This window comes from Prionailurus bengalensis, chromosome A2 (assembly GCF_016509475.1).
Source record: "Prionailurus bengalensis isolate Pbe53 chromosome A2, Fcat_Pben_1.1_paternal_pri, whole genome shotgun sequence".
Classification (NCBI taxonomy): domain Eukaryota; kingdom Metazoa; phylum Chordata; class Mammalia; order Carnivora; family Felidae; genus Prionailurus; species Prionailurus bengalensis.
Window position 1 is genome coordinate 75,560,375 of NC_057348.1, and position 17,406 is coordinate 75,577,780.

Genomic DNA, 17,406 nt, shown 5'->3' on the forward strand with positions numbered 1-17,406 from the left:
CCAAACTAGAACTGTCATGAGCTCAAATGTTTTAGAGAAGTGTCATTTTGCCCCCAAATCAGATCACCCTCAGGCCCATTTCCACCCATCCCAGGCCCAGACATGAATGTGGGTTGACACTCAGCTCTGACACTGAGATAAGGCTCAGTATCCTTAGGATCCCCTCGCTTCTGAAGAAAAGAGGCCATACTAAATCTGTGTGGCGTAGCCCAAATCAGGCTGCAGACCAGTAAGATATCAAAATTCTCTGTAGCCCTTACTGTGCTTTTGGCTTCAGATGGGATGGGATATTAACAACCATCTCTCGGGGGGCAGGGCACACGTGGGCGGGGGCCTTACGACTAGCTGATTAGCACACATGGACTGTTCAGGAAATGATGTAAAACAAGCCTCTGTTTAGACAGTGACCTCCTTGAATCCCTAGAGAGATTGATAAGTAGCAGCTTTAATTTTCTTTTGAATTGCCTTTAATTTTCTTAAAAGAGGGGAAAGGGGTTTTGTTCTCAACTGTTGGGTTGGTGCCATGGCCACCTTCTCCCTGGGGGACTTCTTCACACCATTGTCTTGCCCATTTACCCCACCCCCACCCCCCCCACTGCCTCATCCAGAGCCTCTCCCTCCAGGATTCCTCCTTTTATTTCCCTTTCTCATCGCCCTCTGCTGTCACACATGGAAGGCCTGTCTGGTTCTCCCCCAGAGGGAATTGTGTGGTTGCAGGAGTGGCTGAAGGAAAGCAGGCCTTCCTTCTCGATTCGGAGTCGAGCATCTCCAAGGCAATCGGACCATTTCACATCTGAGACCATTTCACATCACCTCTTAGCACAGCCTCTGTCTCTGTTCTGCACCTGGGTGTGCACCTGGGTGTCACTACAGTCCTCCTTCTGTCATCCTCACTCAGATCTTCCAAGTCCTGGGGCGCCTGGGTGGCTCAGTGGGTTAAGCGTCTGACCTCGGCTCAGGTCGTGATCTCATGGTTCGTGGGGTACAGCCCTACATCGGGCTGTGTGCTGATGGCTCAGAGCCCGGAGCCTGCTTCGGATGGTGTCTTCCTCTCTCTCTGCCCCTTCCCCGCTTGCACTCTGTTGCTCTCTCAAAAATAAATAAACATTAACAACAACAAAAAAGATCTCCCAAGTTCTGTCTGTCCTGCCACATCCCTACTGTGCACCCACAGCACGAGGGAGAGGAAAACCCGGAAAGGCCCAAGTAGGAGTCAACCAGGCAGGAAGCCAGCTCCAGGCAGTAAAAATATGCCTTGCCATGTACCCCAATATTTAGGAAAAGCAGACCAGAACAATAGGCTAGCATCCATGCATGGGGTTCACTTGGGCTAAAACATGCTCAAAACTACATAAGAAGTAATTTACTAATTATGACAGGTAAAGTAAGTACTCTAGTTTGCAAGGACTTGCTTTTTAAATTTTTCTTAATGTTTTTATTTATTTTTGAGAGAAAGAGTGCGAGTGGTGGAGGGGCAGAGAGAGAGGGAGACACAGAATCTGAAGCAGGCCCCAGGCTCTGAGCTGTCAGCACAGAGCCCAAAGCGGGGTTCGAACCCACAAGTCGTGAGATCATGACCTGAGCCGAAGTTGGACGCTTAAGCGACTGAGCCACCCAGGTGCCCCGGGACTTGCTTTTTTTTTAATATATATATAACTAGTATGTCCCACTCCACAATTCAGGTTTACAAAACATTATCATATTGTTTTCAATGTTCAAACTACGATGATGAAGCCGCAAATACTCACGTTGTTGGAAATACAGATTTTATTCTGAAGCCCCACCCCAGGCCATTTAGAGAGCCTCAAGAGTAGCTTATACTCCTATATTTAGTCAGTCCTCCTTGGTGCTTGCCTGCTGCCACCATCTGTCCAGAGAGCACGACACCAGCTGTCCCCATCACTGCTGATCTCTACAACTGCTCATTTCTGGACGCATATGCAGGTGCAACCCTCTGCAGGTGTGCTGTGGTGGCCGAGATCCAGCGTGTCATAAACCTCCAGGATCGCACAGCTCCTGAGCACGGCTCTGCTAGTCTGAGGAATCACCCTGGGAACCAAGGACCAGCCTTCCTTAGAAACCGGGGGCTCTAGCAGTCCTGCTTAGTGTGGTGTTTACAGCTGTTGATCCTGCAAAGCTTCCCTACTGCCAGATGACGGTGTTCCACTCTCCGATCTATGCCCCGTCAGGCATAGGCCCCGGCGGCGACAACCACAGTGGCTGAACACAACTTCAGGCTTTTAGACACCAGCTCTTTGGGTTGGTACACATGCATCATCCTCCCATGGAAATAAACAGTAAAATAAATGGGATCTGTATCAGGAGGGGGCACAGTCTCCGCCTTAAATCAATGCCCTGATTCAGCCCTCTTCCGAGAATATCTAGGCTCTGGTGTTATAGCCAGATCACCCGTTTAGATCCTTCCCGGACAACGAGTTTCCTCTTAGGCGTCCTTGTTGGCCTTTTCTGATAGCGGGTTTTATTTGCGACCACTCCAATCCATCAAACATGTTTTATTTGAAAGCTTTAAACCTTGGGGCGCCTGGATGGCTCAGTTGGTTAAACGTCTGACTCTTGATCTCAGCTCAGGTCATGATCTCACAGGTTCATGAGTTCAAGCCCCACATTGGGCCACACACTGTCAGTGCCGAGCCTGCTTGGGATTCTCTCTCTCCCTCTCTCTCTCTCTGACCTTCCCTTGCTTGTGTTTGTGCTCTTGCTCAGAATGAAAAAAAAAAAAAAAAAAAAAAAAAACTTAAAAAAAAACTTTAAAAAATACATTAAAAAATAAAAGCTTTATGGGGCGCCTGGGTGGCGCAGTCGGTTAAGCGTCCAACTTCAGCCAGGTCACGATCTCGCGGTCCGTGAGTTCGAGCCCCGAATCGGGCTCTGGGCTGATGGCTCAGAGCCTGGAGCCTGTTTCTGATTCTGTGTCTCCCTCTCTCTCTGCCCCTCCCCCGTTCATGCTCTGTCTCGCTCTGTCCCAAAAATAAATAAAAAACGTTGAAAAAAATAAAATAAAATAAAAGCTTTAAACCTCAGAGATATTTGTGTTCCGTTTACCTTCCTCCCTGAAAAGTCTTTGGCTCCTAGAAAAAATTCTGCAGATTTAAAATGATATACAAGGGATGCATTTTGTCTATCTTTACAGATCTTTACAGATTTCTAAGTTCTGGGCCTTTGCTGAGTCACAAAAGTGTGACACATTTCTTCTTTCAGAACAGTGAGTGGGTTTGACTTACATCACTAAGAGGGGCCATTGAGGGCAAAAGGATCTCTATCAGTAGATACAGAAAACCACAGTCCTCTATCTCACCAAAACATAAAATCTCATTCTCCCAGGCCCTAGGGAGAACGCGCCCTCGGAAATTGGAGGTTTTCGGCATTTGAGATTACCTAGCATGATGGCCTTTCTGTGTGTTCCCCCATGTTCCCTTGAATGGGAGACGAATGTGTAGAGTTAAAGCTAGAGCAGAGGGACTGTCCCCCAGCCTCCAGCCTCCTGACCTGTTACTAAGACTTGTCTCTGGCTCTCAGCCATCTAAGACTTTTGTTTCATCATTTGAGATTTTATTTGAGCCATACTAGAAATAAAGGACAGAGAATATTCAATTTTTTAAAAATATGGGTCTCTTGCAACCTGCTTGTTTGATGCCCTTCAGTCTGGTTGGCACCTAAAGTTGTTCAGAAACGCTGCCTGGGTCACTTTCCACAGGGGGGAACGTGAGAGGGACAGAATGGCCCGCCTGGGCCTCCAGCTCCTTTCTGTCTTTGAAATGGAGGGGTGGGATGGGGTGGTCTGCCTGGCCCCTTCTGGTTTCAAATCCCATGCCTCCCTGGAAGAAAATTATGTTGCCCCAGGGGGAGAGTGAGACAGAGGGAGCCACCCACAGGGATTCACAGACAGAGATAAAGAGAAGGACCAAGAACACAGATGCCCAGAGTTGGGAGAGGGCCAAGTCCCAGGTGCTGCCTCCAGTATCTGGGTGGGCCTAGCCTCTGGGTGTTTGGTGTCCAAAAGGGCATCGTGCCTGGCCCTTAAGGTCTTGGTTCATGACATAGGAGCATAGATAGGTTTGAGCATTAGCATTTGCAGATTTTGTTATGTTTTGTTACCTTTTGTTACTTTCCTAAAGATATTTCATAGGTGCAATTTAACAACTGTAGAATGACAAACGACCCAACCACATCCTTCCAGGAGCAGGGATTACCCACCAACCGCTTTCTCAGATGGCACCTTCCTTGGAGGAGGAAGAGTAGGCAAGATGGCGGCATCTCCAGCAGCATCGACTTCGGAGCTGCTCCTGCACAGGACAGGTTGACTTTGTCTTCTGACAAACAATTTCGGATAATCACTAAGGCTAATGCCTTACACTCACAGTTTTCGGAGAGAAAGGAGCTATATTCAAAGAATTTTAGGGGCGCCTGGGTGGCTCTGTGGCCTAAGCGTCCAACTCTTAATCTCGGCTCAGGTCACGATCCCAGGGTGGTGGGATCCAGCCCCACATGGGGTTCCACACTGAGTGTGGAGCCTGCTTAAGATTCTCTTGCTCTCCCTCTCCCCTCCCTTCTTATGCATGCGCTCTCTCACCCTCTGTCTCTAAAAACTGAAAGACAGACAGAAAGAACGAAAGAAAGAGTTTTAACCTTCTAGGATTTTAAAATAAACTTCTTTTTAAACATTAAGCTTATATATCCCAATTTTAGAACTTCAATTTTTTTTTGTCCTCTGAGTATGTTCAGTTAAGCACTGGGAGAATATTTTACTTAAGGAAGAAAAAAAAATCAGAATGAAAAAACTGTATTCAATCTAGTTCTACTTCAAAACTCAACCTTCTCTGTGAGATTCATTCTCGCTCATTCTAACCAACGGCAGCCATGGGACTCCACCTGCTCCAGCTGGAAAACCAACACTTTTCTTCAGCTGTGGCTGGCATTTCCTGACGCTAACCCCCTAGCCCTCACCTCAAAACCTCTTTGCAAATAGAATGAGATGACCTCAAGACTGACATTATTCCAACTTTGTTTTTCATTTTTCTCCACAAGAAGCCATTTCACTTGTAAATTTACCTTTTCCAAGATCGAATGGATTGTTTTCTCTTTTTTCTTTTTTTTTTGGTTACAAAGTTATTTTCTTGTGATAAGTACTTTTAAGACCTCCTGCCTTAGCAACTTTCAAATATGCAATGAATACAGTATTATTAAGTATAGTTGCCACGCTGTCCATTACATCCCCATGACTTTATTTCTTTTATAACTGGAAGTTTGTACCTTTTGACCCCCTTCACTCAGGTCACCTGTCCCCTGCCCCCCACTTCTGGCAACCACCAATCTGTTCTCTGTATCTAGGGGTTATTTGGAGGGCTGAGATAGGGTTTTTGTTTTAAGATTCCATATATAAGTGAGATTACACACTGTCTTTCTCTGTCTTATTTCACTTAGCCTAACGCCCTCAGGCTCTATCCATGTTGTTACAAATGGCAAGATTTCATTGTATGTAAATACCACATTTTCTTTGTCCCTTCATCCACCAGTGGGCACTTAGGTTCCTTATCTTGACTACTATAAATAATGCTGCAACGAACATGGGTGCATACATACATCATTTAGAATTAGTGTTTCTGTCTTTGGGTAAATATCCAGAAATGGAATTTATTTTACCTTCCAGTTATAAATTTACTAAAATTTACTAAATTTTAACTTCCAGTTATAAAAGAAAAAAAGTCATGGGGATGTAATGGACAGCGTGGCAACTATACATAATAATACTGTATTCATTGCATATTTGAAAGTTGCTAAGGCAGTAGGTGTTAAAAGTCATATGGTAGTTACATTTTTAATTTGTTGAGAAACCTCCATACACTGTTTTCCACAGTGACTTGTACCAATTTACGTTCCTACCAACCACACACAAGTGTTCCCTTTTCTCCAACACTTGTTATTTCTTGTCTTTTTGATAACAGCCATTCTAACAGGTGTGAAAGTGATATCTCCTTGTGGTTTTGATTTGAATTTCCCTGATGTTGAGTGAAGTTGAGCACCTTTTCTGTGTCTGTTTGCCATCCGTAGATCTTCTTTGGAACATGTCTATTCAGTTCTTCCCCCATTTTCTAATCAGATTATTTGACATTTTGCTATTGAATTATATGAGTTCTTAAACATTTTGTGTATTAGTCCCCCATCAGATATATGATTTGCAAATATTTTCTCCCATTCCATAGGTCACCTTTTCGTTTTGTTGATGACTTCCTTCACTGTGCAGAAGCTTTTTAGATTAAAGTAGTTCCGCTTGTTTAGTTTTGCTTTTGTTGCTTTTGGTCTGGTATCAAATCCCCAAAAAAATCATCACCAACACCAACATCAAAGAGCTTATACTCTGTTTTCTTCCAGGAGTTTAACAGTTTCAGGTTTTATGTTCAAGTCTTGAATTTATTTTGAGTTAATTTTTGCATATGGTGTTAGTGGTCCAGTTTCATTTTTTTTCCATGAAACTGTCCAGTTTTCTCAATACCATTTATTGGAAATTGCTCTTTCCCCATTGTGTATGCTTGGCTCCTTTCTTATAAATTAACTGACCATATATGCATGGTTCTATTTCTGGGCTCTCTATTCTAGTCCATTGACCTATGTGTCTGTTTTCATGCCAATGCCATACTGTTTTGATTATGATAGCTTCATAATATAATTTGAAATCAAGGAGAATGATGCCTCCCCCTGCCTTTTCAAGGTTGATTTGACTATTTGCACTTTTTTTATAGCTCTATACAAATTTTAGGGTTTTTTTTCTATTTCTATGAAAGATGGCATTGTAATTTTGATAGCAACAGTATTGAATCTGTAGATTGCTTGTGGTAGCATGAGCTTTTTAACAATGTTAATGCTTCTGATTCCATGAGCACAGAATACATTTTCTGTGTATCTGTAAATACATTTTATTTGTATCTTCTTCAATTTCTTTCATCAGTATCTTTTAAGAGTTTTTTTCTTAATGTTTATTTATTTTTGAGAGAGAGAGAGGGAGAGAGAGAGCGCGCAAGCAGGGGAGGAGCAGAGAAAGAGGGAGACACATACTCCGAAGAAGGCTCCAGCTCCAAGCTCCAAGCTGTGAGCACAGAGCCCAACACGGCGCTCGAACTCATGAACTGTGAGATCATGACCTGAGCCGAAGTCGGACACTTAACCAACTGAGCCACGCAGGCGCCCCTCATCAGTATCTTATAGTTTCTGGTGTACAAGTCTTTCACTTTCTAGGTTAAATTTATTCCTAGGGTTTTTTGATGCAATTAAAAATGGGCTTCTTTTCTTAATTTTCTTTCTGATGTTTGTTACTGGTATATGGAAATACAACAGATTTTTGTATATTATTTTGTATCCTGGAAATTTACTAAATTAGTTTATGAGTTCATACCTGGAAAATCATAAAAGTGGTTTTTGAAAACACATATTCGAAGACTGTATGTAGCAACCACCAGAAGCCCACTCTGAAACAATTTGCCACTTTATGCATCACAGTACTATCAGCTGGAAGGGAAGTGTGGAGGCAAGGAGGCTTTACATCTAGTTGTACAATAAGTTGTTTTGCAATTATTGGAAAATAGTTGAGTTTATACAGAATCACAATCTGCCTAAACCTGAGTTTTTAACTCAGATATTAGGACTATACCAAGGAATTCTAAAGTCTGATTGGATGGCCTTTGAGAAATGATTCAATCTTTACCATATTCACTTTTTAGTAATAAATGCTACTCATTCATTATGCTTGAAAAGAGATTTTAAGATATCTATATAAGAATCATAAGGCTAACTAAATCACTCTAGTCAAAGTATGTAGAGTTCTCTAGATTCAAGATGCATTATATGGAATATATATAGCTCAGTTTTCTACTGGGCATAAAGCAAAACCATGAAGTTTTGGTACAGATAAAAAAAAATCTATAAATATAATGACCTTTATAGACCATACAGCCACACTCATATGATGCTGGTAGTCTTTTTTTATCATTGTTATTTGGAGATGCAGCTTTCTTAAACACAGAAAATGGTATGAAATGTGCCTTTTCAACTTTTAAAATTATTGTTTGAGACGTTTGAAAATATTCGAAATAGAATTGCTTGAGGAGGTTGGAGTCAGGTTTTACTTGTCTTCATTTCTCCTTCTATTTATACAACAAATATGTCATGAAGTTAACATTACTTATGTAATGCCAAAAGGGGAGAAAGAAGAAAGTAACACCAATATCCTTATATGGTTTCCATCAGGTAATCAGTGTGATAGAACATGTCTGCCCCCACCCCATCTCTTCCTATATCGCAGATCACATTTTTGGGACAATTTTACTTCCGTTTAGGAATTTTTCCCCCTACCGTCTAATGAACTAATCGTTAATTGGAATTATCGTGGTTGGCATATTAGTCAGCAAAGCACCCCCTTCTCCCATGCAGCCAAATTCCTGGCTTTGTACGTGTTTGGCTGAAAAATAAGGAAGCTTTTGCGTTTGGGCTTCCTCGCTGGGATGAGATGTTCTCTTGACTCACAGGTTGTGATTCCCTTGCATTGTTTCACTTCCTGATCTTTGGGGATTTGTAAGGTGCATCATAGTTTCGGAATATTTCAATCCCAAACGGGCTTGCTTCTCCTACTCTGCTGAGTCACATGTCTAAAAGCATCTGCTAACTTTCCTCGAGAGAACTCATTTCCCATTTCTTTTAGACAGGTCTTTTCCTCTTCTTCTCTAGGTGTTCAAGGTGCTCTGATTGATTCTTTATTTAATCTGAGTTCATTTAAAAAGTATCTGTTTGGGGTGCCTGGGTGGCGCAGTCGGTTAAGCGTCCGACTTCAGCCAGGTCATGATCTCGCGGTCTGTGAGTTCGAGCCCCGCATCGGGCTCTGGGCTGATGGCTCAGAGCCTGGAGCCTGTTTCCGATTCTGTGTCTCCCTCTCTCTCTGCCACTCCCCCGTTCATGCTCTGTCTCTCTCTGTCCCAAAATAAATAAATAAACGTTGAAAAAAAAATTAAAAAAAAAAGTATCTGTTTGTTTTCAATTAATTCATCTGAAGTCACTTCCAGCTTCTTTTAAGATCCCACTCTTCTCCAATAATCACACAGGACCTCTTCCAGAGCAGCCCCCCCATACCTGGCCCTCACTATAGTACTTTCTGCTATTATAGCTTCATTACATCTACAACCTAGATATTCAAAAATGGAGTGAAATGTTGAATTTCTATTTCGCCAGGGAGCACCTGGGTGGCTCAGGTGGTTAAGCACTTGACTCTTGATTTGGACTCCGGTCATGATCTCTGGGTTTGTGACTTCAAGCCCTGCATCAGGCTCTGGGCTGACAGCATGGAGTCTGCTTGGGATTCTCTCTTTCCCCCTTTCTCTGCCCCTTCCCCAGCTCTCTTTCTCTCTCTCTCTCTCTCTCTCTCTCTCTCTCTCTCTCTCTCCCAAAATAAATAAGTGAACTTAAAAAGATTTCCATTTCACCAGAATTATATCCCACTATAAGTAAGCATCATCATCAAAAGGAGCAAATTCCTAGGTCAGTCAAGGTTGTTTGCAATTTAGCTTTTTATAACATTTACAGCTTTACCTCCCATCCCGTCACCTAAACCTTTGGCATACAACCTATTTTCTAAAATACAACATTCCTAGTTAAATTCACATTTCAGATAGATTATATATATATATATATATATACATAATTCACATTTCAGATAGATTATATATATATATTATATATATATAATATATATATATATATATATATATACACATAAGTATGTCCCAAGCAATATTTATTTTGCTAAACCTGGCAATCCTATTCCTAACTGGATTGGAATCCATCGCTCCCTCTGAATTCTCACATCACTTTGTTGGTTCTTTTGTTATAAAACATACTTCATCCTTCCTTGTTTTACAGTAAACTTAGAGATCTGCCTCTTCTATAACTCTAAAAACATTTTGAGGGCAAGAATTGCACCTAGCTCCCTTTTTTGCAAATAGTCAGTGCTCATAAATGTCATTTTTATTGAATAGAATTAGGCATTCTACTACATTGGTCCAGGCTAGCCTCAAACTTCAGATAATATTTCTAGAATCCTATGCACTTCTTTTCAGCCCTAAAATTTGGTATCGATATGTTGATAATAGCAACAAAATTTACTCAGGATATTCTCTGTGTGCATACTGCTGAAATGCTCAGTTCACAAGGACTGGGGCCACACTCTTTTATTGGCCAGCATATATTCAAAGACTACCACAACGACCAGGTCATAAAAAGTGTACAATAAATATTTGTAAGTATGCATTTCACATGCATTATGCCTCTGTAAAACCCTACGAGGTCGGTATTATTGTACTCACTTTTGGCAGAGGATGAGAAAAGTAAGATTTAAAGAGGTCATGAGGGTTGCCTGGGTGACTCAGTTGGTTCAGCATCTGACTTTTGATCTTGGCTCAAGTCATGATCTCACGGTTCATGAGTTCGAGCCCCGCATCAGGCTCTGTGCTGACGGCATGGAGTCTGCTTAAGATTCTCCCTCTCCCTCTCTGTTTCTCAAAATAAATAAATGAAATTTTTAAAAATTTTAGAAATCAAAAAATAAAGAGGTCACGAGACACAAAATAATAACTCTGGCTGCTATATCTCTGAAATCCATACTTTTAAGGACTTTATGATATGATACACGCAAGTATTGCTGCCTTTTAAAGATTGACATTCTGGGGCGCCTGGGTGGCGCAGTCGGTTAAGCGTCCGACTTCAGCCAGGTCACCATCTCGCGGTCCATGAGTTCGAGCCCCGCGTCGGGCTCTGGGCTGATGGCTCAGAACCTGGAGCCTATTTCCGATTCTGTGTCTCCCTCTCTCTCTGCCCCTCTCCTGTTCATGCTCTGTCTCTCTCTGTCCCAAAAATAAATAAACGTTGAAAAAAAAAATTAAAAAAAAAAAAAAAAAAAAGATTGACATTCTATCTCAAACCGGACTCAAGCACCGTTGAAAAGGTCCTTGTGAACAGGAGACTGTGCTTTTCAAATGTTGGAACTGAGTCTTAGAAGTCAGGCAATTTGCTCAGGTAAGTGGCGAGGCTAGACCTGGAGTGATCTAAGTCTGCTTGACTTCAGAGTCCCTGCTTGCCACAAGCACAGAACTTCCCAGTGTTGGTCCCTGACAAACCCCTAAACTCTCAGAGACTATCTATACAAAACTACCGAAAGGAAAGAGCTACTTGCTGTCTTATGTCTGGGTGCCGATTCATCCATCCTTCCAACCGGTGTTCCTGTGCCTGCTGTATTGCCCGTAGCCTTTTCGCTTTTCTTCCCCATGTTCCCCGGCTTCTGGAAAAATCTTTTCTCCAAGACAAATGCTGTGGTTCTGTGGGAGCTGCTGTCCTCTTGAAAGATGCAACAACTGAGGGGTCAGAGGGAGCTTGATCATGCTGTCCAGTCAAACTACCTCAGCCCCTGGCCATAGATCATAATGCCCTTAGGTGATTGAACTGAGATTCTGAGAACTTATACTGATGGGAAAAGGGAGGCTTGCACGGGTTAAATTTGCCCAAGGTCTCACAACCAGTGACTGATCAGGCTAGGACTCCGATCCTGTATTAACTCTGAAGTTAAGCGACCCAAATACTGACATTTGACTACAAAAAATTGACAGTAAAACTCAATATCCTACAAATAAGTATTAAGGCAAGGAATAAGCTACAAAAGTATTAGGTAAAATGTAACTTATATTCAAAATCAAGTTAAAAAATGTAATTACGTGTGTCCTTAAGATTTTAATTTCGTGTTGTTACTCTCGTGCTAAAACCTGGGGTACAACTTGTATATTAATAATATGATGGGTGCCTGGGTGGCTCAGTCGGTTAAGCAGCCAACTTCAGCTCAGGTCACTATCTCGTGGTTCGTGAGTTCAAGTCCCGCATCGGGCTCTGTGTTAGCTCAGGGCCTGGTACCTGCTTGGGATTCTGTGTCTCCCTCGCTCTCTGCACCTCCTCCACTGGGAATTTATGCTAGATCCTGAAGACACAAATATAGATGTTATACTCCCTGCTTACAGGAAATTCATAGGCATATGAATGAATAAATTACAAGACTGTGCTGTCAGGGCACTAGGAGAAGCAAGTGCAACCAGAAGGAATGGTTTACTCTATGAAGTAATAAGAGCAGACTTTTCTGGTGTTTCTTTTTAAATTTTTAATTTTTTTTTTCAACGTTTATTTATTTTTGGGACAGAGAGAGACAGAGCATGAACGGGGGAGGGGCAGAGAGAGAGGGAGGCACAGAATCAGAAACAGGCTCCAGGCTCTGAGCCATCAGCCCAGAGCCCGACGCGGGGCTCGAACTCACGGACCGCGAGATTGTGACCTGGCTGAAGTCGGACGCTTAACCGACTGCGCCACCCAGGCGCCCCTTTTTAAATTTTTAAAGAGTTAAATTTTTTAGAGAAGCTTTAGGTTCACAGAAAAATTGAGAGGAAGGTACGGAGATTTCCCATATGCCTTCCAACCCCACATATGCATCGCCTGCCCCCTTATCAACATCTACCAAAGTGGTACATTTGTTACATCAATGAACCTACATCGACACATCGTAATAACCCCAAGTCCGTAGTTTGGGGTTCGCTCTTGGTGGTGTACATCCTATGGGTTTGGAAAAATGTATAATAACATGTAACATCATCATAGTATCATAGAGAGCATTTTCATTGCTTTAAAAATCCTCTGGGCTCTGCCTACTCATCCCTGCCTGCCCATCCCAACCCCTAGCAACCTCTGGTCTTTTTACAGTCTCCATACTTTTGCCTTTTCCAAAATGTTGTATGGTTGGACTCATATAGTATGTAGCCTTTCTAGATTGGTTTCTTTCACTTCGTCAGAAGCATTTAAGGTATCCTCCACACTTTTCTATGGCTTCAAGCTCACTTCTTTTTATCGCTGATTAATATTCCATTCTTGGGATGTATCACAGTCAATTTGTTCATTCATCTACTGAAGGACATCTTGGTTGTTTCCAGGTTTTGATAATTATTGATACAACTGCTATAAACCTCTGTGTGTAGGTTTATGTGTGGACATAAGCTTTCAACTCCTTTGGATACATACCAAGGAGCACAATTGTTGGGTCATATGGTAATAGTATGTTTAAGTTGTTTAGGTTTTGTAGGTTTTTCTGGTTTTGAAGGAGGCGTAAACAAAGGCACTGAAGTACAGAAAGGCACAGGTATTTGGAGAACTATTGGTATGGCTGGAAGGTAAACAGCAAGGGTCCTGCGGTGAAATTAAGGCTAGAAGGTTGGCAAGTGTCAGAGTCTATCATGCTATGCATTTTTTCTACGGAGATGAAGTGCCAACAAAAACTTTGTACTCAAGGAAAACACGATTGGACTGCACTTTAGAAAGATTACTTTGGCTGCACAGAAGAGAATGGGTCTGGGTTAGAGGCCAGCTATAGGCTGGAAAACCAGTTTAGATTATATTGCGTCCCAATGATGAAAGCCTAAACCAATGCCTTGGAAATGACAGTGCAGAGCAGTGGCAAGAGTAGAGAGATTTGGCAGTAGGAATCATCATTCATTCATGGCTGTTAAAGCTATGGGGGTAGACAATGGAGGGACGGGAAGGGCAAAGAAGGACTTGAGAGTTACTTGAAAATTTCTGATGTGGGAGGAAAATCTGAAATCATGAAGTCTGACTAAATTGGGGAATAAAGGAAAACAAGGGGAGAATAGATGGTGACCAAGACTCTGTTTGACCAAACTTTAATTAGGTGTCTGTGAGCCCTCCTCTCATCTAGGCTTCCTACCTGGGCCCCATCTTTGGCCTGCCAAGTCCAATTTTAGTCAGAATCCTAAGGCAGTTTGGAGAGAATCTCCTAGGCTTTATATCTTATCACACTTGATATCTGATCAAATTCCTCATCCCTCACCTTTGCTCTATGACCTCAATGGTCTGTCTTCAGCAAGAATCCTGTGAAATCAGTTTAGCAAGAATCACCTCTAACCTTGATGTCCTTAGTAATTTTCTATCCACTGACCCCTCTCTCTGCTCCTTGGCTATACATCTTCAGCTGTCTTTGTTGTATTCATAGTTGAGCCCAATCTCTCTCCCGCTATTGCAATAGTCTTGACACCTACAGCAATAGCCCTGAATAAAGTCCTCCTTACAGAGGAAGTGTAAGAATCATTGTTTTTTTAACAATGGGGAGAAACATCGCTCCAGAACTAAAGTTACTTCCAAACACCTCTAAAGTTTGATGTGTCACATACATCTTTTAACTACTGTATAGCTAAATAACGTGGATTATGTGCTTCAGGGGTTTTACCACGCGTTGTGATGTAGGCAACCCAGCTAACTGTGCCCCAAGAGCCTAGCAAGATGGCTTCCTTGCCTTAACTAAAAAAAAATTATTTTCGGGTGTGTGTGTATATATATATATATATATATATATATATATATATATATATGTGTGTGTGTGTGTGTATACACACACAGTGTGTGTGTGTGTGTGTATACACACACACACACACACCCACTATGTCTGACAGCTCATACAATTCTTTCCTTAAAGATTTTACAATAGCTTTACAGCAAGCTGAAACATGGTGAGCCAGAAGGGAAGAGTCTAAGTCTGTAACATTTTAAGGTTGGAGTCCAATACAGCCTACTTTCTGTGTTTCCTAACCTCAATTTAATTGCAAAATCAGTTCAAGAGAATAAAGGAAGCTGTTGTGACTACCCACACTCACTGCTGTAGCATGAAAGCTGCTTGACATACAAAGGAACGAGCACGACTGTGTTCTCCTAAAACTTTTTTTTAATGTACACTTCAATTTGAATTTCATGTTGTGGCCATGTGTTCCAAAATGTTTTTAATTTTTTAACCATCAAATGTAAAAGGCATTTCAGCTCACGGATGTACAAAAACAGCCAGGGGTCCGTATTTGCCCTAAGGGCTGCAGATTGCTCGCTCCCGTGGCAGGCATACAATGTCAGAATTCGAAAAACAGAAGCGTGAAGCGTGGGACCTTTTGTGGGATGCATATGCTAACGTCCCAGGCTAACTTCCAAAATGATAGTATTAGGTGGAAGCGTTTTCCAGTACTTCACGCGGTGGCCAAGCCCAGGAACAGCGAGTAGGAAGGGAAAGAATCGCGGCCCACGCCGCTCACCACCCTCCCGGCAGCTGGTAACGTAGCCCCCAGCACCGCGGATTGGACAGCGCGCGGAAAGGACCCTCAGGGACTTGGAGATGGAAGCTTAGATCCGCAGAGAAGCACACCGAGCACAGGGACAAACCCCAAGCCCACCACCCAGCTCCGCCTCCCCCAGCACACGCAGGCGCGTGCACGCACGCACGTCTCCCGCCCCGCGCCCATTCTTGCTCCCTTGCGCATGCCTCGGAGAGGGGACCCGCGACTGACAGCGAGGCCGAGGCCCGAGCCCTGCGAAGGGGCTCCTCCCGGACCGGCGGGTAGACGCTGCCCGCGAGTGCGTCACTTCCGCAGGGGCGGGACGGAGCTGTGGGGGTGGCGCCGCGGCCGCTGCTTTTCTGTTTGTGTTGGAAGCTCAGCTGATGCTGGCCGGCCGGAGTGGACGTCCTCGCCGGGAAGAGGCGCGTCGCCACTGCCGCCCAAGTAGTTGCGGCCTGCATCCCGGTAAGTGGCGGCTGGGGGACGGAGGCGGGACGACCGGATAGGGAAGAGGGCAGTTTGGTCGCCCCGGGGCACTTGTCCGGCCCTTCTCGGTCCTCGGAGGGTACTTGCAGAGTAAGACGGCGGGGAGACGCCCAGCTTCCCGGGAGTGAGGTTCCAAAAGGCGGCCGGGCACCGGAAGGAGCCGCGGACGCCGGGCTGATTGGTGCGCGGTGCCTGCCCCTGCGGCCCCCGCGGTTTTTGCTGGCACGGACCCGCGAACTGTTTTGGTTTCCCTGGTCCCGCCCCTCGCTTCCTGTCCCACCCCCACCGCTCCCAGCCTGGTGACCCCGAGTGGGTTTCGGCTGCCCCTGGACTGTAGGGTTGTCCATCAGTTCGCTGGGGACTGTCAAAACGGTTTCCCTGTTCTGCACCGTTCTCGACTGTCGGTGCACCGGCTCATTCTCCTGCGTGATATTTTTATTTACCAGCGATTTCTTTTTAACCCCATCCGCATTTAACTCCCTCCCTCCACTGCCGTTGCTTCGGCACTTTCAGGTGTGTGCCCTTTAAAAGACGAAACTGTATGAATCATTGTGTTGCAGCGCTCCTCGTCATTGTCATTTCTGTCATTATGCTGGGAGAAACCTGGTTTCTACACCTAGTACAGTGATAACTTTAAAGAAAAGTGGGGCCTTCTAGGAGAAACATAGAAGAAATGCCCGGAAGGGACTGTCTTATTGAAGGTGGTGTTTTTTTGGTTCTCTAGTCCTAGTTGCTGGGATTTCAGACTGACAAAAGTATGCTTCATTGTATCGGGGAAACTGGAAAGTTAAGAATTTTTAAATCCGACCGTTAAAAAAAAGTATATTAAACTGTGAGTGAGAGTTTATGCCTCTTACAAGGCCGTTGTTTCAAGCCCATTGACGTTGTTTTGTTCAATTGTGTAATTTATGTGTGCTTTCAACATAAGAACATGTTCTTATTTCATAATTTTTATTGGTCAGACTTTTTATCAGTGTTGTCTTGCTTTTTTTTTTTTTTTTTTTGCATTTCTGCCGTCGATCTATATTAAAATCTTGAGAGAGTATCTTTTTATAGGGACGTTGAGGGAAAAGATCAGTTGACTATGTATTTATCGGGTTCACGTGCAAAGTTGGTAAAAGTACAGCTTGTCCTGAGTTGTTTTGCTCAGTAATGAGAAAGGAATTGGGCTGTAGGGTACATATTGCCTCCCTTGTGGGACACATAGTTGTAAAAAGGTCAGAGTTAGAACTCTTAGGCCTGGACACCTTCCTGCCATGTCATAGTTATAATCTCTCACTCCTATGTTTTATATTTTACTTTGTGCATCATCCAGTTCTTTTTATGCCTTGATGTTGTATTGGTTTCCATTACCCTGGTTTTTTCAGGGTATCTTTTCTCCTGCGTTTTTTTTTTGTTTCCTACAGGATTTCCTCACAGTCAAGGCTCTACCCTTGTTCTTCTCTCTAAAGAAACTACTAAAACCAGAGTTTTAAACTTTCAGGGTTTTTTTAGATGTTTATTTTTGAGAGAACGAGAGAGCGAGCGAGCGCGAGCAGGGGAGGGACACAGAGAGAGAGGGAGACACAGAATCCGAAGCAGGCTCCAGGCTCCAGGCTCTGAGCTGTCAGCACAGAGCCTGATGTGGGACTTGAACTCACTGCCACTTAACTGACTGAGCCGCCCAGGTGCCCCGAGTTATAAAATTTCAAATCCAGGGAATTCTTTAGTAGGTTCATAAATATCC

The 17,406-nt window shown here is 43.4% G+C and overlaps 1 protein-coding gene across 3 annotated transcripts in view; it reads left to right on the forward strand.

Annotated features, from left to right (window-relative positions):
- The first annotated feature begins 15,548 nt into the window (after positions 1-15,548).
- Positions 15,549-17,406, forward strand: part of PNPLA8 (patatin like phospholipase domain containing 8) — a 46,517-nt gene continuing 44,659 nt past the window's right edge. For 2 of the 3 annotated variants that reach the window (XM_043588554.1, XM_043588556.1), the window contains exon 1: positions 15,553-15,659. The gene's annotated coding sequence lies outside the window, so the exon portion shown is untranslated. Of the gene's footprint in view, positions 15,660-17,406 lie in introns of all 3 variants that reach the window. The other variant, XM_043588557.1, reaches the window with a different exon arrangement.